This window comes from Emys orbicularis, chromosome 19, assembly GCF_028017835.1.
Source record: "Emys orbicularis isolate rEmyOrb1 chromosome 19, rEmyOrb1.hap1, whole genome shotgun sequence".
NCBI lineage: Eukaryota > Metazoa > Chordata > Testudines > Emydidae > Emys > Emys orbicularis.
In genome coordinates this window covers 18,967,616-18,990,425 of record NC_088701.1, presented here as the reverse complement: position 1 = coordinate 18,990,425, position 22,810 = coordinate 18,967,616, and positions in this window count along the sequence as shown.

Sequence of the window (22,810 nt, the reverse complement as noted above, 5' to 3'; positions counted from 1 at the left end):
TTGAAGTGGTTTCTATCATATACAGGGTTTACAGTTTGGTTCAATGGCTCTCAGCACCCCCACTATACAAATTGTTCCAGCGCCCCTGTATACATTAGTTTAACCAAACTGATCTGAAACGGATTTAAATTGACTAGTGCAAACCTTGTGTGTAGATGTTAAAGCAGTGTAAAACCCTGTGTGGACTGTTTTAAAACAAATCACACCATTAGTTAAACCAGAGCCACTCCTGTGTGTGAAGGCATGTTGGGGTTGAAACGTTAGCCAAACCTGGTCAGATAGCGTGAGACTGTTTCAGGTCTTCGTCACGTTTTTTGGCGAGATGGCTATACGCGACAGTTGGTTCTGATTGGTTGGCCGTTATGAACAAGAATGAGGTCATGTCAATAAAACTCTAATAGCGCTCTTTGATCCCATTTCTGATTTAGTAGGGGGAAAGGTCATGGCACAGAGATCATATTTGGCTTTATCAGGTGTTTGATAGAGAACCATGTAATTGACAAAGGATGGCAATAAAGAGCACTTAGGAAAGAACTTCACCGCACAGATTAGAAGTTAGTGTTTGGACAGGAAATTGCCCTCTGTGGTACGGCGACAGCTATTATACTGTATACACAGTGGCAAATGTAGCCTCCCGATTCAGTGGGTGCACTCTGCTGCCACCATTGAAGGGGCACTGCCCATACACAGCAGCACTCTCCAGCTCAGTACTGCAACCCAAATCCTGGCCCGGGATGGAGAGGAGACTGGGGAAGGAGGGTGTGTGCGCTGGGCTGTGTATCCCATAGATGCCCTGCAAGGGGGAAAGTGGGCCTGAGAGGCCAATGAGGATATGACAGAACGCACCCCTGTGTTCACAACCTATGCCAAGTATATCAAACCAGCGCCAACTCCACAGTTTCCGTTGGCTGGGAACTGTGGCCAATGGGAGCTGCAGGGGTGGTGCCTGCAGGCAGGGGCAGCACGTGGAGCCCCTTGGCCTTCTCCCCCAAGGGGCCACAGGGAAGTGCTGGCTACTTCTGGGAGTGGCACAGGGCCAGGGCAGGTAGGGAGCCTGACAGCCCCACTGCGCCGCTGACCGGGAGCCACCTGAGGTAAGCGCCGCCCGGCAGGAGCACGTACCCTGACCCCTTGCCCCAGCCCTGAGCCCCCTCCTGCACCCAGATTCCCTCCCAGAGCCTGCACCCCACACCCCCTCCAGCACCCCAAGACCCTGCCCCAGCCTTGAGCTCCCTCCCAGAGCCCACACCCCTTCCTGCACTCCAACCCCTTGCCCCAGCCCAGAGCCACCTCCTGCACCCAAACTCCCTCCCAGAGCCCACACCCCTTCCTGCACCCCAACCCCAAGCCCCAGGCTCAGACCAGAGCCCCTTCCCACACCCCGAATCCCTCAGCCCCAGCCCAGAGCCCACCCCCTCCCGCACCCCACCCCCCTGCCACAGCCTGGTGAAAGCGAGTGAAGGTGGGGGAGAGCCAGCGATGGAGGGAGGGGGGATGGAGTGAGTGGGGCAAGGCCTCGGAGAAAGGGCAGGTCAGGGGTATTTGGGTTTGTGTGATTAGACAGTTGGCAACCCTACCTACACACCATCTTACTAATCTTTGTACAAAATATGCCATGTGAGGTATCATTTGAAAACTCATAACTCACTGGTCAATAATATCATGATGAAATGTGTGTTGCAAAATTATATGTAAAGTTCTGACTGGGGGGCTGGAACAATTTGTATGGGGGGGTGGGGCTGAGAGCCATTAAAACAAACCATGAACCCTGTATATGGTGGAAACTACTTCAACCCAGGGGGTGCAGCAGCACCCCCAGCATCCCTAGTTCCAGCACCTAGGGTTCTGAATCCCCCCTGAATAATGCTGGTTGCTACCATGTTCAAACCCACGTAGCCCCCGGTTAGGCAGGACTGGTTTTAAACACAGGAATGTGCGTTCACCTCAATTTTCATATAAGTTGTAAACAGGATCCTCTGAGAAGGGGAAGACAGGAGAAAAGACAAATCTGCATTTCAGCAAATAGAGGTGAGAAGAAACAGCGTGCACCGTGTCGCCTTCTTTACTATCTGAATGAACCCGAACTAGGGTTAGCCCTCAGGAAAATGCATTTCAAAGGGTGACTGAACTATAAAGGTGAGGGGCAAAAACACTCCAAGTTATCTTTCCCTATCCATCTCTCTTCTTTTCACCTAAGAGGACAAAAGAAACAGCCATTGGACTTTGGGCGCCGATCCTGCCTGAGAGTTTGGTCAGCAATGTTACTGGAAACATGCGGTAAGGAACTTCACCTTGAACCAAGTCTAGTTTGTTATGTTTGTAGTTAAATACACTTGTTTTATCCTTCAATCAAAACTAATCCAGTGTTATAAACAGTGTGGTAACTTCATTTTGGGTAGCAAACTGTTGTATGTTGATCCCCTTAGAGGGGAAAATGGACCTAATATATCTGGACTGTCAAGGAGAGGGCTGGATACATGTTTTTTTGGGAAAATCCAGGACTGGAAGTGTGTTGGGGTCACCCTGAAAATAGTAACCAAGGCTGCTGGAAGCCAGAGTGTGGCTGGTGTTTGTTGACAGGCTGCTGGGGTCAGAGTTGCTGGATCAGGGCTGTGGCTATATACAGACACTCTGGCATGACCTGCATGCTGTTTGGCTGTGTGTGAGGAGATCAGGTTCAGAGATAAAGCAGCAAAGCATTGTGAGGTGCACCAAGTTGCAGGGCAAGTGGTGACACAGCACCTCACAGGTCTGGATTGCACCCCGGAATGTCATATAAGGAACCTGCCTGCATCTGGAGGGAGAGCCAGGCCTAACTGAAGAAGAAGCCCAGCTGGGCAGGAGTAGGCTGGCTTATAAAGCCAGGAAGTTTGCAGCAGAAAGAGGCTGCAGGGAGAGAGGCTGCAGTCAGTCTCTGGGAGGGGAGAGGAGAAAAGAAAAGGGAGAGAGACTGGAGAGGGAGCTTGCCCCACACTCACTCCACAGAGCCGGCTCCTGTCCCACAAGGCTGGGCCCAGCTACCAGCTCTGGGTGTTGTGACCTGGAGCACTGGGTTGCATAGCCACTCAGATTTGGAAGTTTATTAGTAAATCAAATTAAACCAAAGGTAAATGGAATAATGTCATATCTAGTATATAAGGGAGGCAACAGCCAAGCTAGGTAGGTTAAGCCTTACAGATACAGTCCTGGTAAATGGGAGATTACAGTTTAAGCATTCTGTGTGTCTGTCCCATGGACTCTGCCCTTATCCCAACCTCCCGGTTCCTGAAATCATAAACGGTTAGTGAGACTATTCCAGTCCCCTCTTCTGAGGGTCTGTCACTTATACTCTCAGTTCCTCTTAAGGCTAGGTACGAATGCTATTCCATGGTGCCTGCTAATCTGTCATAGATTATGCAATGGACTTTGAAGCCAACACACCTTCCCCGGTATATCTCCCAATATTATTTACTAATGAAGAGGGCTCTGTTTTCATGAGCAAAGAGTTTTTCCATCTCCTGTTATTTAAAATACATCACTTCAAAGTAAGTCCAGGAACTGTTTACATACCACTTGATAATAATGACACCTAGGTACTGTAGTGTAGGTGTACTTTTGTAATGAAGAATAAAGGGAGTGGGGGTCCCGAGGGGAGGGCCCAGGCTTCTGGGGCTGCTGACACTTAAAGCAGCTATGAAATCTTTACTGGGTGGTCAGGTAGAGACAAACAACAAACCATCGTAAGTCTTTTGACACTGAACTAACTCTCCGCTGTGTTGTTCGAACCGTATCCATGCGCTGTACAAAAGACTGATAGTGCCAAACTCTTATACAGTTGTAGTAACACAGCAGTGAGTCAGTTCAGTGTGAGACTTAATTACGACGATCACAACAGTTAAAAACCCAGGAAAGCATGCTGTGACGAACTGGGACTGTCTTAATGTGGTCTTTGAATGCTGAGTGGGGAGTGTTGGCTGGGAAGGCAGGGGAGGTTGGCTAGGACGGTCTGCACTGGGGGATGGGAGACTGGCCTTGAGGGAAGACACCGGAGCATGTAACGTGAGAACCCAGGAAGGGGTTAGAGGCCAGGTGACACCTTTGCCCGGGAAACTGAACAAAGGCTGTGGGAGGGGTGGCTGAAGGGAGAGTTTCAGGAGCTGGCTGGTGGAATGGCTGGGAGGCAGACAGGGCTCTGACCTCCCAAGGGGGCTGTGGGGCCCTGGGACCCCAAGATGGACCTAACTGGGGGGGATCCTGTTGTCTGTGCCTGCAAGACCTGTCTTGGACTGTGTTCCTGTCGTCTAAATAAACCTTCTGCTTTACTGGCTGGCTGAGAGTCATGGTGAATCGCAGGAAGCCGGTGTGCAGGGCCTTGTGTCCCCCCACACTCCGTGACACATGCCCTTCCCCCCCATGAGCCCCCTACACCCATCTCCTCCCAGAAGCCTCAGCCCTCAAGCAAGCCCCCTTACTGTCCCCTCCCAGGAGCCCCTGCCCCCTTCCACCCCACTCCTTCGCCTTCCTTCTGGCTTGAGGCTTCTTTGGAGGAAGGAATTTTAGGGTCTTACCCTCTCTGCCCCACATCCAGACCTGCTCTCCTCCCTCTCTGCCCCACATCCAGCCCAGCTCCCCTGCCCTGCTGTGTCCCTGGGAAGGAGTTGCCATCGCAACCCAGAGCAGGCAGGCACATGCACGCTCCCCCTATCCCTCCCTAGCTTCCTGCCAGGCCAAACCAGAATAGCCCGGCTGCCTCGCCCCACCTAACACCTTACCCCTCCCTGCTAGCTCAAGGCTTCCCACCAGTCCCCAGAACTGAGAGGAGCTGCCGCAGGTTCCAGCAGGCTGAGCGGGACCGGGTTGCTGGCCACGCTCCCAGCCATGGAAGATGCACGCACAACAGTGCACCACTCAGCCTGATTTCTGTGGGTACAATTGCATCCATTGGCCCCAGCTAGCAATGCCCTTGTTTGTATTATAGGAAGGCCTATAAGCCCCACATGAAATCAAGGCATCAGTGTGCTAGGTGCTGTAAGAACAGAGTAAACGACAGTCCCTGCTCCAAAGAGCTGATCCTTGAACTAGACCGAGGGAGGAGAACCAGAGGCCCAGAAAGGGGATATGACTCACCAAAGGTCACACAGCAAGTCAATAGCAGATCCAGGATCACAACCAGGTCTCTCAGCGGCTCATATAGTGGCCTAGCCACTAGACCACACTGCCTCTAACAGAACGTAGCATTGCTGCATCCACTCACCTGAGTGCATATTGACACGCTGTCTGGAACAGTCTTCTCCTCAGACATCTCCTGTGTGTTATTTTTCCACTGCTACTCATACAGTCAGAACGGGCCCATTCTTGCAACAAGTGCAGCATCTTCCTACTGAATGCTTTAAACAAGCTGTGAGCCATTATAGCCTCAAGGCTACTAGATCCCTCTGCTCCAGCAAGGGGACCTGGCTCCCTGACCCAGTTAAAAACCTCTGCTCTGACTGACCCCCCGCAATTGCTCTAGCACGGGCAATAGTAGTGGAGGATAGAATGTATACTGCCAAGCTGCTATAGCCTGGAGAATAGGCTGGGAACAGAAAACAGCCCAGAGTTTCCCCCTGATTGGGAGGACTGTTAATTATAATGATTTATTATAGCAGGGTAGCCAGACAGACAGCTTTGGCTGGAGGCAAAGCCCCTTTGAGAATGGGTGTTTGGGCCTGGGGTACAGGGGATGATCAGACCCAGCTGGGAATGGGTCTGATTGCCTGATGGACACCTGATGCCTATAAAAAGCTGAAAGCACCACTGAGGTGAGGTGGGCTGAGCTATAAGAAACAGGTGAACTGTTGCTCCATAGGAGGTGTAGGAGAGTTGGCTGGGAACTGGTAATGAGACCCCTGGGTCAGAGGACAACTAGTAGCTGGACACCGGGGTTTGCTAAAGGTTGTTGGTGCAACCAGTAAATGGTGCCCTGCAGAAAGGGGTGCCCAAGCCAGACCCTTGGTTTGGTGTTTAAATCTTCCAGGGTGGGAGATACAGAGCAGTAATCAGCATTTATTTATTCCTATTGCAGTAATATCTAGAAATGGGATAGTCAATTATTTGTCAGTCTAAATTTCTTGGTCAAGGTATGGCTGATGTCTAGACTCCAGAGAAAATAATCATAACGATTAAAAAAAGCAAATAAAAAGATTTTGGGGTCCATTCAGAATTGCCTGGTGATCTGGATTTGGCCTGCAGTCTTACTATTGACTACCCCGATCTAGAGGTCTTTCTTGACCCTGTTGTGTTAGGTGCTGTATAAGCTTGTGGGTAAATGACAATCTCTGCTTGCAAAAAGTTGCTAGTTTGGAATAGCGGTTCTCCACTGTTGCCATAGTAGGACCTGTCTCCTGTGTGGCTGGGCCTCCCATTTAGAAATATGGGAACAACAGGATGGTTGTACTGCCCCGATCCCTTTTTGTGATCCTCTGGGGGTTGCAGCCACCGGGCTCACAACCCCTGATCTAAAAGGCAAGAGGTCTCAGTTGTGTGAGACAAACACGTGAGGAGAGCAAAGTCATGCTAATAATATGTTTTAGTGGAGAGTACTGAATTCATAGGTGCAAGGTAGTAGCAGTGACCCTGGTTACTGCAGCTGACCAGCCATCCCACCATCCAAAAAGCCGCTTTAAATGTGGTGTAGACAGGCTTGGTGAAACTGTGCTGTTCCCATTAGAATGGGATGCATGTTGGGGGCTCTGCTGAGATGCTCAGCAAGGAAGTTTGTGAAGTAGGTGCTGATTCTTTCATGCACCCTGGGCCTGGTTTTCTGTTGCCTTGCATGGTGCAAAATGAACGGCAGTATTGTACCTTGTGCAAAATGGATTAACGGGTCTGGAGTCTGGGTACGTGTTTGGATGGGGGAGAGGGTGAGTGCAAAACAGCAATACCATTTGGCAGTGATTTCTGAGCTGCCTGGGAGGTATGGAATTTTTTTTTTCCTTTTTCAATCCCATTCTTGGGCACCAGTGCCAGCAGATGCCATGCTGAGCCATGCCAGGTAGCCAGCAGGAGAGAGCTGAAAAACACTGTAATTAAGAGTAAGGACACTGGACTGAGGCAGGGCAGCCCTGATCTAGAACTTACTTGCAAAAATATTCACTACTCTCACCTGCTCGGAGAGGTACCTGAGACAGACCCTCTTACCAAGGGCTAATTCAGTTTACACTGAGGCTGTTTGCAAAACCATGCAGAATTCCCAAACTCTCAACTGCTCCCTTTAAAAAGTTCATTTATTTGAAACCACTTACTTGAAAGCTTCCTTCCTTTCACGGCCTTCCCCAGGTCATCGGCTATCGCTGTGCAGAGCCTTTGAAGAGAGGGAGCTCTGCGTGCTGGTACAATGCACTGTCCTGGCACAGGTAGTTACTGACGAGCTGCTGATGGCTGTGAACGTAGCAGAGAAAGCACAGGTCCCTACTGGGCTGAAGGAGTAACTTTGCTGACCGCCAGGCTCCTCTATTTGATATGGGACAGCTAGACTAGAGCACGGGTTTCAAACATACAGAGGCCGGAACTGGCCTGCAGGCTGTATCCATGTTGTGCAGCATCTCGGCTCTTTTTTTTAAAAAAAAGTTTCTAGCCCTCGTGGCTGCAGAGATACTCGGCTCCCATTGGGAAGGTTCACTGCTGCAGCCATCCCTGCCTGAGTCTGCAGAGAGCCTCTGGGATCAGTCAACTCCCCCCCCCCTTTCCTGCTAATTTGATTGGAGCAGCAAATCTACAGCTCAGTGATGACACTTTATGAACTGCTTCCTGGCTGATTATTTTGGCGGCTGGAAGGGATTGGAGAGAAGCACATGAGGGGGAGGGGACTGGAAGGTGACTGTGGAACTGGCAAAGGGAAGGGGGGGGACAAAACATGGAGGGCAGCAAGACAGGGCTGGCAGAGGTTGGGAGGAGGGCTGGGGGTGGCAGGGCAGGCCTGGTGGAGGGTAGGGGAACTGGGGGCTGAGAGAGCTGGTGGAGGGAAGAGGGGCTGGGAAGCTGCAGGGGTAGCAGGGCAGGGCTGGTGGAAGGATTGGGGGGCTGTAGGGCAGAGCTGGTGGAGGGAAGGGGGTTGCCAGGCTGGTAGAAGGAAGGGGGTTGAGGGGCTGCAGGGCTGGGGAGTGGCAGGGCTGGCAGGGGGAAGGGGCGGGGTGGCAGAGGGAAGGAGGGGTTGGGGAGGGGCAGGGCAGGGCTGGCAGAGGGGACAGGGGTTGCAGAGCAGGGCTGGCAGAGGGCTGGGTGGGCTGAAAGTGGGGGCTGGGGGACAGAAGGAAGGGGGCTGGGAGTTGGCAGGGCTGGTAGAAAGAAGGGGAGGGGCAGGGCTGGCAAAGGGAAGGAAAGCTGGGGGTGGCAGGGCTGGCAGAGGGAAGGGGAGCTGGGGGTGGCAGGGCAGGGCTGGCAGAGGGAAGGGGGGGTTGGGGAGGGGCAGGGCTGGCAGAGGGAAGGGGAGCTGGGGGTGGCAGGGCAGGGCTGGCAGAGGGAAGGGGGATTGGGGAGGGGCAGGGCTGGCAGACGGGATGGGGGTTGCAGGGCAGGGCTGGCAGAGGGCTGGGCGCGCTGCAAGCGGGAGCTGGGGGACAGAGGGAAGGGGAGCTAGGGGGTGTCAGGGCAGGGCTGGCAGAGCAGAGGGAAGGGGATGGTAGGGCTGGAAGAGGGAAGGGGGTGACAGGGCAGGGCTGGCAGAGGGAAGGGGAGCTAGGGGGTGGTAGGGCTGGCAGAGGGAAGGGGGGTGGGGGTGACAGGGCAGGGCTGGCAGAGGGAAGGGGAGCTGGGGGGTGGCAGGGCTGGCAGAGGGAAGGGGAGCTGGGGGGTGGCAGGGCTGGCTGAAGAAAGGGGAACTGCGTGATGGCAGGCCTGGCAGAGGGTGGTAGGGCTGGAAGAGGGAAGGGGGGTTGGGGCAGCAGGTCTGGCAGAGGGGTGGGGGGTGGCAGGGCTGGCAGAGGGAAGGGAAGGGGGTGGGGGTGGCAGGGCTGGCAGAGGGAAGGGAAGGGGGTGGGGGGGGTGGCAGGGCAGGGCTGGCAGAGGGAAGGGGAACTGGGGGGTGGCAGGGCAGGGCAGGGCTGGCAGAGGGGTGGGGGGTGGCAGGGCTGGCAGAGGGAAGGTTTGGGGGGTGGCAGGGCTGGCACAGCGGTGGCAGGGCAGGCCTGGCAGAGCAGAGGGAAGGGGATGGTAGGGCTGGAAGAGGGAAGGGGGAGGTGGGGGTGACGGGGTGGGGGGTGACAGGGCAGGCCTGGCAGAGGGTGGTAGGGCTGGAAGAGGGAAAGGGGGTGGGGGGGTGGCAGGGCTGGCAGAGGGAAGGGGGGGTTGGGGGCAGCAGGGCTGGCAGAGGGAAGGAGGATGGGGGGTGGCAGGGCAGGGCTGGCAGAGGGAAGGGGGGCTAGGGGTGGGAGGTGGCAGGTCTGGCAGAGGGGTGGGGGGTGGCAGGGCTGGCAGAGGGAAGGGGGGCTAGGGGTGGGAGGTGGCAGGGCTGGCAGAGGGGTGGGGGGTGGCAGGGCTGGCAGAGGGAAGGGGGATGGGGGGTGGCAGGGCTGGCAGAGAGAAGGGGGGCTAAGGGTGGGAGGTAGCAGGGCTGGCAGAGGGGTGGGGGGGTGGCAGGGCTGGCAGAGGAAGGGGGACGGGGGTGGCAGGGCTGGCAGAGGGAAGGGGGGCTAGGGGTGGGAGGTGGCAGGGCTGGCAGAGCAGAGGGAAGGGCGGGTTGGGGGCGGCAGGGCTGGCAGAGGGAAGGGGGACGGGGGGTGGGAGGTGGCAGGGCTGGCAGAGGGAAGGGGGATGGGGGGTGGCAGAGGGAAGGGGGGCTAGGGGTGGGAGGTGGCAGGGCTGGCAGAGGGGAGGGGGGTGGCAGGGCTGGCAGAGGGAAGGGGGATGGGGGGTGGCAGGGCTGGCAGAGGGAAGGGGGGCTAGGGGTGGGAGGTGGCAGGGCTGGCAGAGGGGTGGGGGGTGGCAGGCCTGGCAGAGCAGAGGGGTGGGGGGTGGCAGGCCTGGCAGAGCAGAGGGAAGGGGGATGGGGGGTGGCAGGGCTGGCAGAGCAGAGGGAAGGGGGGGTGGGGGGTGGCAGGGCTGGCAGAGGGAAGGGGGACTAGGGATGGGGGGCGGCAGGTCTGGCAGAGGGGTGGGGGGTGGCAGGGCTGGCAGAGGGGTGGGGGGCTAGGGGTGGGAGGTGGCAGGGCTGGCAGAGGGGTGGGAGGTGGCAGGGCTGGCAGTGGGGTGGGGGGTGGCAGGGCTGGCAGAGGGACGGGGGGTGGGAGGTGGCAGGGCTGGCAGAGGGGTGCGGGAGGCAGGGCTGGCAGAGGGAAGGGGGGCTAGGGGTGGGAGGTGGCAGGGCTGGCAGAGCAGAGGGAAGGGGGGGTTGGGGGCGGCAGGGCTGGCAGAGGGAAGGGGGACGGGGGGTGGGAGGTGGCAGGGCTGGCAGAGGGAAGGGGGATGGGGGGTGGCAGAGGGAAGGGGGGCTAGGGGTGGGAGGTGGCAGGGCTGGCAGAGGGGTGGGGGGGGCAGGGCTGGCAGAGGGACGGGGGGTGGGAGGTGGCAGGGCTGGCAGAGGGGTGCGGGGGGCAGGGCTGGCAGAGGGAAGGGGAGCTGGGGGGTGGCAGGGCTGGCAGAGGGAAGGGGAGCTGGGGGTGGCAGGGCAGGGCTGGCTGAAGAAAGGGGAAGTGCGTGGTGGCAGGCCTGGCAGAGGGTGGTAGGGCTGGAAGAGGGAAGGGGGGGTTGGGGCAGCAGGTCTGGCAGAGGGGTGGGGGGTGGCAGGGCTGGCAGAGGGAAGGGAAGGGGGTGGGGGGGTGGCAGGGCTGGCAGAGGGAAGGGGGACTGGGGGGTGGCAGGGCAGGGCTGGCAGAGGGAAGGGGGACTGGGGGGTGGGAGGTGGCAGGGCTGGCAGAGGGGTGGGGGGTGGCAGGGCTGGCAGAGGGACGGGGGGTGGGAGGTGGCAGGGCTGGCAGAGGGGTGCGGGAGGCAGGGCTGGCAGAGGGAAGGGGGGCTAGGGGTGGGAGGTGGCAGGGCTGGCAGAGGGACGGGGGGTGGGAGGTGGCAGGGCTGGCAGAGGGGTGCGGGAGGCAGGGCTGGCAGAGGGAAGGGGGGCTAGGGGTGGGAGGTGGCAGGGCTGGCAGAGGGGTGGGGGGTGGCAGGGCTGGCAGAGGGAAGGGGGACGGGGGGTGGGAGGTGGCAGGGCTGGCAGAGGGGTGGGGGGTGGCAGGGCTGGCAGAGGGAAGGGGGACGGGGGGTGGGAGGTGGCAGGGCTGGCAGAGGGACGGGGGGTGGGAGGTGGCAGGGCTGGCAGAGGGGTGCGGGGTGGCAGGGCTGGCAGAGGGAAGGGGGACGGGGGGTGGGAGGTGGCAGGGCTGGCAGAGGGACGGGGGGTGGGAGGTGGCAGGGCTGGCAGAGGGGTGCGGGAGGCAGGGCTGGCAGAGGGAAGGGGGGCTAGGGGTGGGAGGTGGCAGGGCTGGCAGAGGGGTGGGGGGTGGCAGGGCTGGCAGAGGGAAGGGGGACGGGGGGTGGGAGGTGGCAGGGCTGGCAGAGGGACGGGGGGTGGGAGGTGGCAGGGCTGGCAGAGGGGTGCGGGAGGCAGGGCTGGCAGAGGGAAGGGGGGCTAGGGGTGGGAGGTGGCAGGGCTGGCAGAGGGGTGGGGGGTGGCAGGGCTGGCAGAGGGAAGGGGGACGGGGGGTGGGAGGTGGCAGGGCTGGCAGAGGGGTGCGGGGTGGCAGGGCTGGCAGAGGGAAGGGGGATGGGGGGTGGGAGGTGGCAGGGCTGGCAGAGGGGTGCGGGAGGCAGGGCTGGCAGAGGGAAGGGGGGCTAGGGGTGGGAGGTGGCAGGGCTGGCAGAGGGGTGGGGGGTGGCAGGGCTGGCAGAGGGAAGGGGGACGGGGGGTAGGAGGTGGCAGGGCTGGCAGAGGGGTGCGGGAGGCAGGGCTGGCAGAGGGAAGGGGGGCTAGGGGTGGGAGGTGGCAGGGCTGGCAGAGGGGTGGGGGGTGGCAGGGCTGGCAGAGGGAAGGGGGATGGGGGGTGGGAGGTGGCAGGGCTGGCAGAGGGACGGGGGGGTGGGAGGTGGCAGGGCTGGCAGAGGGGTGCGGGGTGGCAGGGCTGGCAGAGGGAAGGGGGACGGGGGGTGGGAGGTGGCAGGGCTGGCAGAGGGACGGGGGGTGGGAGGTGGCAGGGCTGGCAGAGGGGTGCGGGAGGCAGGGCTGGCAGAGGGAAGGGGGGCTAGGGGTGGGAGGTGGCAGGGCTGGCAGAGGGGTGGGGGGTGGCAGGGCTGGCAGAGGGAAGGGGGACGGGGGGTGGGAGGTGGCAGGGCTGGCAGAGGGACGGGGGGTGGGAGGTGGCAGGGCTGGCAGAGGGGTGCGGGAGGCAGGGCTGGCAGAGGGAAGGGGGGCTAGGGGTGGGAGGTGGCAGGGCTGGCAGAGGGGTGGGGGGTGGCAGGGCTGGCAGAGGGAAGGGGGACGGGGGGTGGGAGGTGGCAGGGCTGGCAGAGGGGTGTGGGGTGGCAGGGCTGGCAGAGGGAAGGGGGATGGGGGGTGGGAGGTGGCAGGGCTGGCAGAGGGACGGGGGGTGGGAGGTGGCAGGGCTGGCAGAGGGGTGCGGGAGGCAGGGCTGGCAGAGGGAAGGGGGGCTAGGGGTGGGAGGTGGCAGGGCTGGCAGAGGGTTGGGGGGTGGCAGGGCTGGCAGAGGGAAGGGGGACGGGGGGTGGGAGGTGGCAGGGCTGGCAGAGGGGTGCGGGAGGCAGGGCTGGCAGAGGGAAGGGGGGCTAGGGGTGGGAGGTGGCAGGGCTGGCAGAGGGGTGGGGGGTGGCAGGGCTGGCAGAGGGAAGGGGGACGGGGGGTGGGAGGTGGCAGGGCTGGCAGAGGGACGGGGGGTGGGAGGTGGCAGGGCTGGCAGAGGGGTGCGGGGTGGCAGGGCTGGCAGAGGGAAGGGGGACGGGGGGTGGGAGGTGGCAGGGCTGGCAGAGGGACGGGGGGTGGGAGGTGGCAGGGCTGGCAGAGGGGTGCGGGAGGCAGGGCTGGCAGAGGGAAGGGGGGCTAGGGGTGGGAGGTGGCAGGGCTGGCAGAGGGGTGGGGGGTGGCAGGGCTGGCAGAGGGAAGGGGGACGGGGGGTGGGAGGTGGCAGGGCTGGCAGAGGGACGGGGGGTGGGAGGTGGCAGGGCTGGCAGAGGGGTGCGGGAGGCAGGGCTGGCAGAGGGAAGGGGGGCTAGGGGTGGGAGGTGGCAGGGCTGGCAGAGGGGTGGGGGGTGGCAGGGCTGGCAGAGGGAAGGGGGACGGGGGTGGGAGGTGGCAGGGCTGGCAGAGGGGTGCGGGGGTGGCAGGGCTGGCAGAGGGAAGGGGGATGGGGGGTGGGAGGTGGCAGGGCTGGCAGAGGGACGGGGGGTGGGAGGTGGCAGGGCTGGCAGAGGGGTGCGGGAGGCAGGGCTGGCAGAGGGAAGGGGGGCTAGGGGTGGGAGGTGGCAGGGCTGGCAGAGGGGTGGGGGGTGGCAGGGCTGGCAGAGGGAAGGGGGACGGGGGGTGGGAGGTGGCAGGGCTGGCAGAGGGGTGCGGGGTGGCAGGGCTGGCAGAGGGAAGGGGGATGGGGGGTGGGAGGTGGCAGGGCTGGCAGAGGGACGGGGGGTGGGAGGTGGCAGGGCTGGCAGAGGGGTGCGGGAGGCAGGGCTGGCAGAGGGAAGGGGGGCTAGGGGTGGGAGGTGGCAGGGCTGGCAGAGGGGTGGGGGGTGGCAGGGCTGGCAGAGGGAAGGGGGACGGGGGGTGGGAGGTGGCAGGGCTGGCAGATGGGTGCGGGAGGCAGGGCTGGCAGAGGGAAGGGGGGCTAGGGGTGGGAGGTGGCAGGGCTGGCAGAGGGGTGGGGGGTGGCAGGGCTGGCAGAGGGAAGGGGGACGGGGGGTGGGAGGTGGCAGGGCTGGCAGAGGGACGGGGGGTGGGAGGTGGCAGGGCTGGCAGAGGGGTGCGGGGGGCAGGCCTGGCAGAGCAGAGGGAAGGGGATGGGGGGGTGGCAGGGCTGGCAGAGGGACGGGGGGTGGGAGGTGGCAGGGCTGGCAGAGGGGTGGGGGTGGCAGGGCTGGCAGAGGGACGGGGGGTGGGAGGTGGCAGGGCTGGCAGAGGGGTGGGGGTGGCAGGGCTGGCAGAGGGACGGGGGGTGGGAGGTGGCAGGGCTGGCAGAGGGGTGCGGGGGGCAGGCCTGGCAGAGCAGAGGGAAGGGGGGTGGGAGGTGGCAGGGCTGGCAGAGGGGTGGGGGGGGCAGGGCTGGCAGAGGGACGGGGGGTGGGAGGTGGCAGGGCTGGCAGAGGGGTGCGGGGGGCAGGGCTGGCAGAGGGAAGGGGAGCTGGGGGGTGGCAGGGCTGGCAGAGGGAAGGGGAGCTGGGGGTGGCAGGGCAGGGCTGGCTGAAGAAAGGGGAAGTGCGTGGTGGCAGGCCTGGCAGAGGGTGGTAGGGCTGGAAGAGGGAAGGGGGGGTTGGGGCAGCAGGTCTGGCAGAGGGGTGGGGGGTGGCAGGGCTGGCAGAGGGAAGGGAAGGGGGTGGGGGGTGGCAGGGCTGGCAGAGGGAAGGGGGACTGGGGGGTGGCAGGGCAGGGCTGGCAGAGGGAAGGGGGACTGGGGGGTGGGAGGTGGCAGGGCTGGCAGAGGGGTGGGGGGTGGCAGGGCTGGCAGAGGGACGGGGGGTGGGAGGTGGCAGGGCTGGCAGAGGGGTGCGGGAGGCAGGGCTGGCAGAGGGAAGGGGGGCTAGGGGTGGGAGGTGGCAGGGCTGGCAGAGGGACGGGGGGTGGGAGGTGGCAGGGCTGGCAGAGGGGTGCGGGAGGCAGGGCTGGCAGAGGGAAGGGGGGCTAGGGGTGGGAGGTGGCAGGGCTGGCAGAGGGGTGGGGGGTGGCAGGGCTGGCAGAGGGAAGGGGGACGGGGGGTGGGAGGTGGCAGGGCTGGCAGAGGGGTGGGGGGTGGCAGGGCTGGCAGAGGGAAGGGGGACGGGGGGTGGGAGGTGGCAGGGCTGGCAGAGGGACGGGGGGTGGGAGGTGGCAGGGCTGGCAGAGGGGTGCGGGGTGGCAGGGCTGGCAGAGGGAAGGGGGACGGGGGGTGGGAGGTGGCAGGGCTGGCAGAGGGACGGGGGGTGGGAGGTGGCAGGGCTGGCAGAGGGGTGCGGGGTGGCAGGGCTGGCAGAGGGAAGGGGGACGGGGGGTGGGAGGTGGCAGGGCTGGCAGAGGGACGGGGGGTGGGAGGTGGCAGGGCTGGCAGAGGGGTGCGGGAGGCAGGGCTGGCAGAGGGAAGGGGGGCTAGGGGTGGGAGGTGGCAGGGCTGGCAGAGGGGTGGGGGGGTGGCAGGGCTGGCAGAGGGAAGGGGGACGGGGGGTGGGAGGTGGCAGGGCTGGCAGAGGGGTGGGGGGTGGCAGGGCTGGCAGAGGGAAGGGGGACGGGGGGTGGGAGGTGGCAGGGCTGGCAGAGGGACGGGGGGTGGGAGGTGGCAGGGCTGGCAGAGGGGTGCGGGGTGGCAGGGCTGGCAGAGGGAAGGGGGACGGGGGGTGGGAGGTGGCAGGGCTGGCAGAGGGACGGGGGGTGGGAGGTGGCAGGGCTGGCAGAGGGGTGCGGGGGGCAGGCCTGGCAGAGCAGAGGGAAGGGGGGTGGGAGGTGGCAGGGCTGGCAGAGGGGTGGGGGGTGGCAGGGCTGGCAGAGGGAAGGGGGACGGGGGGTGGGAGGTGGCAGGGCTGGCAGAGGGACGGGGGGTGGGAGGTGGCAGGGCTGGCAGAGGGGTGCGGGGTGGCAGGGCTGGCAGAGGGAAGGGGGACGGGGGGTGGGAGGTGGCAGGGCTGGCAGAGGGACGGGGGGTGGGAGGTGGCAGGGCTGGCAGAGGGGTGCGGGGGGCAGGCCTGGCAGAGCAGAGGGAAGGGGGGTGGGAGGTGGCAGGGCTGGCAGAGGGGTGGGGGGTGGCAGGGCTGGCAGAGGGAAGGGGGACGGGGGGTGGGAGGTGGCAGGGCTGGCAGAGGGACGGGGGGTGGGAGGTGGCAGGGCTGGCAGAGGGGTGCGGGGTGGCAGGGCTGGCAGAGGGAAGGGGGACGGGGGGTGGGAGGTGGCAGGGCTGGCAGAGGGACGGGGGGTGGGAGGTGGCAGGGCTGGCAGAGGGGTGCGGGGGGCAGGCCTGGCAGAGCAGAGGGAAGGGGGGTGGGAGGTGGCAGGGCTGGCAGAGGGGTGGGGGTGGCAGGGCTGGCAGAGGGACGGGGGGTGGGAGGTGGCAGGGCTGGCAGAGGGGTGCGGGGGGCAGGCCTGGCAGAGCAGAGGGAAGGGGATGGTAGGCGCTCTGGGCAGGGACGGAGGCAGGGAAGACCGAGGGCCACCGGCAATTTCAGCCGGCGGAGGAGGGAGCTGGGGGCGGGGCGGAGCTTGAGGGGCGGTGTTGGGGGCGGGGCTGTTCCCGGCTCCGGTGTAGTGGGGGCGGGGCGGGGGAGCCGGTAGCTTCCCGTCAAAAGGCGGGCGCGGGGAGGTGACTGGCGGGGAGCAGTTGACGCTGGGGCAGTGGGACGTGCAGGTACCGAGCCGGGCGTAGAGTTGTTCCTGGGGCGGCGGGCTCAGTTCCCCGCGAGGGGTGGGCGGGCTGGCTCTGAGGTGCCCCCCTGTGTGGGCGGGCTGGCTCTGAGGTGCTCCCCCATGGGGGCTCGGGTGGGTGGGTGGGCTGGCTCTGAGGTGCCCCCCTGTGGGGGCTCGGGGGGGGGGTGGGCTGGCTGAGGTGCCCCCCCTGTGGGTGCTGGGGGGGGGGGTGGACTGGCTCTGAGGTGCCCCCCTGTGGGGGCTTGGGCTGGGCTGGCTCTGAGGTGCCTCTCCCCCATGGGGCTGGGCTCCCCCCCATCCACCTCTGTGGGGGGTTATCAATTTCTCCCTCCTGCAGTGGGGTGGGCAGCTTTCTGCCCCCTGGCCCAGGAGCTGTGTGAGGGAGCTGTCCTGTGGGAAGGGTGGGGGGACTGGGTTCCCTGACCCCAGGGGGGCCTGGCTTTAACCCCTGCCAGGAGTGGGTGAGGACTGAGAATGGGCAGAGGTGGGTGTGAGGATGTGGGTGAGTCTTCCTCCCCCTTCCCTCTTAGAGTTTTTGTAGCATGTTGGAGGGTGGGGGGCTCTGGAAAATACTCTATAAGAATTTAAGCCCTGCCTACACCCTTCACGCACTTGTAGATTGGTGGTTCCCTTAACCGTGCCCCCCCCCCCTTTCAGGTTGTTACTTAACCAAGCTCCACTCACTTATTAATCTTTCCTCCCTACTGGATTCCTCCAGCCCCCTAATCTCTTCCATGGCTAATCACTTGAGCGCCTGTTGCTTTGTCAATTTCTTTCTGGTAATTTAGTGCCCAGAATTGAATGCCTTATTCCTGGTGTGGTTGTATAGAAGGCCTCACGCACCTCCTTGTGCCTAAAATTGCATTAAGCTTGTTTACTTTATTTTATTTTGCAGCCGCATAGCAATGCAAGCTGATGGCTAACTTGCTGTCTACCTTTGTAAAGAAGGGCTTTCAACATTACTGATTCCTTGGCTGCTTGTCTCCGTGAAGGATCTGATTTAGATTTTCCCTTCACCACCACCCCCTCCCACTCCAATACACTAGCTGTGTTTTTCTAAGTTGAATCTCTTTAAAACTTTCTGCCCATGTATCTAATCTCTCTAGACACACACCCACACCCTGTGTTTCTCCATCCCCAGTGGTGTCTGCAGCTCATTCCCACTTAATAATCTAAGAATGTCAGTTCAGTTTAATGAGACTTTATTGGGATTACAAGTTATACAAGTGTTGTCAAAGTGTTAAGAAAAACCAGACCCCTCAGATATCTGTTGGGTGGGCTATGCCCACCCAGGATAGTTATATGCTGTGTTTGGGGTTTGATCACCATGTGGATGTCATTAACATTTTGCTTACTAACTCTTCTAGATAATTAATGAGCATATTAAGACGTGTCTTAACACTGGTTTCTCGGTATCTCCCCATGTGCTACTTTGCTACTTGTCATAACCATTTTGTGTATGGGTTTCTAGCCAGCTTGCAAACCACAGGAGTTGTTCTATCTGAGCCAATTTGAATTAACTTCCCAATTGAGATTTTGTGAGGCACAGTATCAAGTGCCTGACTAAAATCCAGATAGAATCCCTGTGTTCTCTTTCTCTAGTTCTGATAAACTCTAGATTTGTAGTGACTTGTTCCAATATGTTCCTAATGATAAAAGTTTGCCTTATTGGGATATAATTGCCAGGATTTTTTCTCTTTTGTGAGGGATAAACTCCCCTGTTCATAACCGTGTGCCTCTCCCTGAGTTGTCTGGGACATGAGTAAAAGATTAAGGCATCTCTGGACCCCATTGTGGCAGGATGGAGTAATTAGAGGGAGAAATTTCTTTTTGGGGCAGGGAGGGAAGGGGGAATGGGTAGGCCGGGTTAGGAGGAGAAGTCTCTTCTTGGGGCAATGATGTGAAGTATGAAAGGATGATTGTCGTCTTCTCCTCTACTGTGGTTTTCTCTCCTTTTCGAGCTATAACTTGCTGATGTAGTAACAGCAAAGTGCTGGTGTCTGATCATCTTCTGATATTAAAGTAAGGTTCCATAGAAGCCAATTTTAATGAAAAGCCCTCCTAGGGCTTCCTCTGTTCCATGGCTTGCTCTCCTCCCACACTAGATGAGGTCAGTGACTCATCTTCCTTTATGGGCTCAGTTTAAAAAGCTGTAGCGTGTTCAGGAGCATATGCATTTCCTTCTGAAGGGGAACTTTGTTCAGAGTTCAGCTTTAGTATGGAGTCTGCAAAATCCAGTGTAGCTGTTGCCACTCACACATACTCTCCTCTTGCATCTGCAGTACAATAGGTGTGAGCTGGGTCAGTAGGCTCTCTTGGCTTAGTATCTGGGAGAATGGGATAAAGGCCTTGAAAAATACTTTTAAAACAATACAGTCACTAAAGAATATTTAACCTGTCATCTGCCAGACACAGAATAATTATGTAAAGCTTAGTCACTTATTGCTCACTTTTTAAAACCTCTTTCCCCCACCAAAATACTAGCAGTTTACAAACTGAATCTGAGTTGAAGTTCTTGATGTGAGTCTAAAGTGCTTGAGAAAGTGTTCATGCTGTGAGGCAGATTTTTCTGTCATTTAGATAGGAATTTTCTGCATTCTAAGTAAGTGTTTTCTGAAATCTGTCAGCAAATTTGAAATGCAGGAAAGTTCAAGCTAATCTTGTTATGAGACAGTTAAGAGTCCTGATTGCTCTAGCAAAAAATATTTTAGGAGCACTACAACTTTGATAGAACTGTACCCTAAATGCAAACCTATCCTGTTACTCAGATCAGAATGATTTTAACCAAATGCCTAGAGATTTGAGCTGTGTATTCTAATCATGGCTAGGGAGGATAAACGGTACTGAATACTATGTCTGTAAAAGTTTACTTAAAATGTATTATGAGCAGTTATTCACAGAAATCTGTGGAACTTTCTCCGTCCTTTTTAAAGGAGCCTTATAAAACAGGCATGAAAACCTATTCTCCTATCCTTTAGCAAATAACTCAAGTACTTGCTTGTCCTCCCCCCCACACCCTAAAAAGCTACTGTCCTCAGATGAGAAGTATTCTGCAAGGATGCATTTTGGCTGGTTAACTTATAGACAAGGATCTACAGTAGACAGTAAACTCTGTTTTCATCACTTTCAATTTAAGTCGCTTCACCACCATATGGAATCTGCAACTACTTCCAGCAGGAGTGCCGCCAGCTGTTCTGCCGCCCTAGGCGGCGGAAGGTCCTGCCCCAAAATGCCGCCCCCCACAGAGGCAGTGGAAGGTTCCGCCGCCGAAATACTGCTGCGGTCGCCGCCCCCCCCAAATTGTAGCGCCCTAGGCAACCGCCTAGGTCGCCTAATGGGTTGCACCGGCCCTGACTTCCAGTGTCTTCACCAACAAAAGCCAATGCAAACCCTCACCCTGGTGCTCTAAGAAAGCCACTGGCTCCCCTGTTAATTTCTAGAACAAATTCTGTCTTGGTCCTAATCTCCAAAAGCTTTCCTATGTCGGGACTTGTTAATGTTGGGACCCCACTTCATTGCCCACAACTCACCCAAGTGATTGTGCTCTATAGGGATTATGCAGTTGGGGAACCCCAAGAAAAGACTGCTTGGAGGCTGACTGAAACCAGTCTTGCTTGTGATCACCTCAAGATGTGGAATCATGCAACAAAAATCCAGATTTACTCTTTCAAAAACAAAACTAAAAATAAATTCTTAAATCATGAGGAGAATTGCTTTCTGTACTGTTTGCTTTTTACTAATTGTTGTGCCTAGATACTAAGGTACTTAAGACAGATGGCTATATAACAATCCTATGCAAATTGCAAATATAACTGTGCTACTTGTGGAGAGGTGGCTATTTCTGTCCTTGGTTAAAGTGCTGACACTGTGTTTAAAAACATTTTTATACCTCTGTAACTTAGCCAAAACTAAAACAAGTCACCTGAGACTTCCTGTGACCTTCTGTGAAGAAGTATTGGAATCTTGGGCAGTTGGACAAAGAATGATCAGATAACAAAAAACAGAGTTTGCAAAACTTCTCACTTTGCTGGAAAACCCTGAGCTCAAGGAAAAGATGAAGAATCATGGGATTTAACAGTGAGCTCCATGACACTAACATTTCCCTTTTAGTTGGTCAAGACTAGGGAGATTTTAGGATTTGGGACCTGCTACCATCTGTACCTCTGATGAAGAGGGCAATGGCACTGCAAGGGGGGAGGGATAGCTCAGTGGTTTGAGCATTGGCCTCCTAAACCCAGGGTTGTGAGTTCAATCCTTGAGGGGGCCACTTAGGGATCTGGGGCAAAATCAGTACTTGGTCCTGCTAGTGAAGGCAGGGGGCTTGACTCGATGACCTATCAAGGTCCCTTCCAGTTCTAGGAGATAGGATATCTCCTATAATTTATTTATTTAAGGCTAGAGTCCAGCAGAGGCTGCTGTGCTCCAGGTTAATTAAAGGTGGGGGATCTATTTTTGGCTTGACCTATGAGCTAGATCTACTTAGTTTGGCATACTGGCAATAATCCAAGGTAGACTTCAGATGTGTTTAAAATGACCCTTCCTGCAACTCTTGGAGACATGGGCGGGAGGGGAAGAGTGAATCCAACATTACTTTGAGGGTATAGGAATATCCGTTTTGCCTACATACTTCTAGAGCTTCCTTCACCTTCCTTGGTATATTGAGGAGGCCCCATTTTGTCTCTATTTTGCAGTGGTTCATGCTGGATGTCCTGGGTTTTAAGCTGTATACTCTCAGTAGAATTTTGGGTTTAAAGTTATACTATTCTAGCTAGTATATAATTCATAAGATCAGCATTGACTAAATGCTTGTAAAACCAGCACGATCTGTAAAATCCATTCAACTGTGTTGACCTATGAGCTAAGGAAACTTCCCAAATGCTTACCTTTTTAAATTATGGTGTTGCAAGACTGGTTAGTTCTCACTCCACTGCATTGGCAAAGCCCTGAGCATCAGCAGAGGAACAAGAGCTGTCTGTTGCCTAAGGAAGACAACACTCTTGGGGTATGTCTACACTACGAAATTAGGTCGAATTTATAGAAGCCGGTTTTATAGAAATCGGTTGTATACAGCCGATTGTGTGTGTCCCCACATAAAATGCTCTAAGTGCTCTAGTCGGCGGACCGCGTCCACAGTACCGAGGCTAGCGTCGACTTCCGGAGCATTGCACTATGGGTAGCTATCCCACAGTTCCCGCAGTCTCCGCTGCCCATTGGAATTCTGGGTTGAGATCCCAATGCCGGAATGATGCAAAACAGTGTCGCGGGGGGTTCTGGGTACATGTCGTCAGGCCCCTCCCCCTCCGTCAGAGCAACGGCAGACAATAGATTTGCGCCTTTTTACCTGGGTTACCTGTGCAGACAACATACCACGGCAAGCATGGAGCCCGCTCAGCTCAGCTCACCGTCACCATATGTCATCTGGGTGCCGGCAGACGTGGGACTGCATTGCTACGCAGCAGCAGCTAACTGCCTTTTGGCGGTAGACAGTGCAGCATGACTGGTAGCCTTCATCAGCGATCTGGGTGCTGGCAGCCGTGGGGCTGGCAGCCGTAGGGCTGCATTGCACCAGCCCTTGCCTTTTGGCAGTAGATGGTTTATTACGACTGGTAACCGTCGTCATCGTACTGCAGTGGCTGTCAATCATGGGCACCTGGGCAGACATGCTCAGTCCTATCAAACTGTCTTGACAATGATGGCTATCAGTCGTAGTATGCTATTTTCTGCCAAGCGCCCAGTATTTTCTGCTAAGCACCCAGGAGAGGCCGAGGGCGATCTGGGTGCTGGCAGACGTGGGGCTGGCAGACGTGGGGCTACATTGCTACACAGCAGCAGCCCCTTGCCTTTTGGCAGTAGATAGTATATTACGACTGGTATCCATCGTCGTCCATACTGCAGTGGCTATCAGTCTTAGTACACTAATTGCCAAGCACCCAGAAGATGCCGAGGGCTATCAGTCATGCTGCACCGTCGTCTTAAGATCTAAAAAATAGATTTGTTCTGTATTCATTAGCTTCCCCCTCCCGCCGTGAAATCAACGGCCTGCTAAACCCAGGGTTTTGAGTTCAATCTTTGGGGGGGGCCATTCTGTGTGACAGTTGTTTGTGTTTCTCCCTGATGCACAGCCACCTTTGTTGATTTTAATTCCCTGTACCTGTACGCCATGTCGTCACTCGCCCCTCCCTCCCTCCTTCCCCTGGTCCGTCAGGTACTAGTTTCGTGCCTTTTTTCAGACCAGGCGCCATAGCTAGCACTGGGATCATGGAGCCCGCTCAGATCACCGCGGCAATTATGAGCACTATGAACACCACACGCATT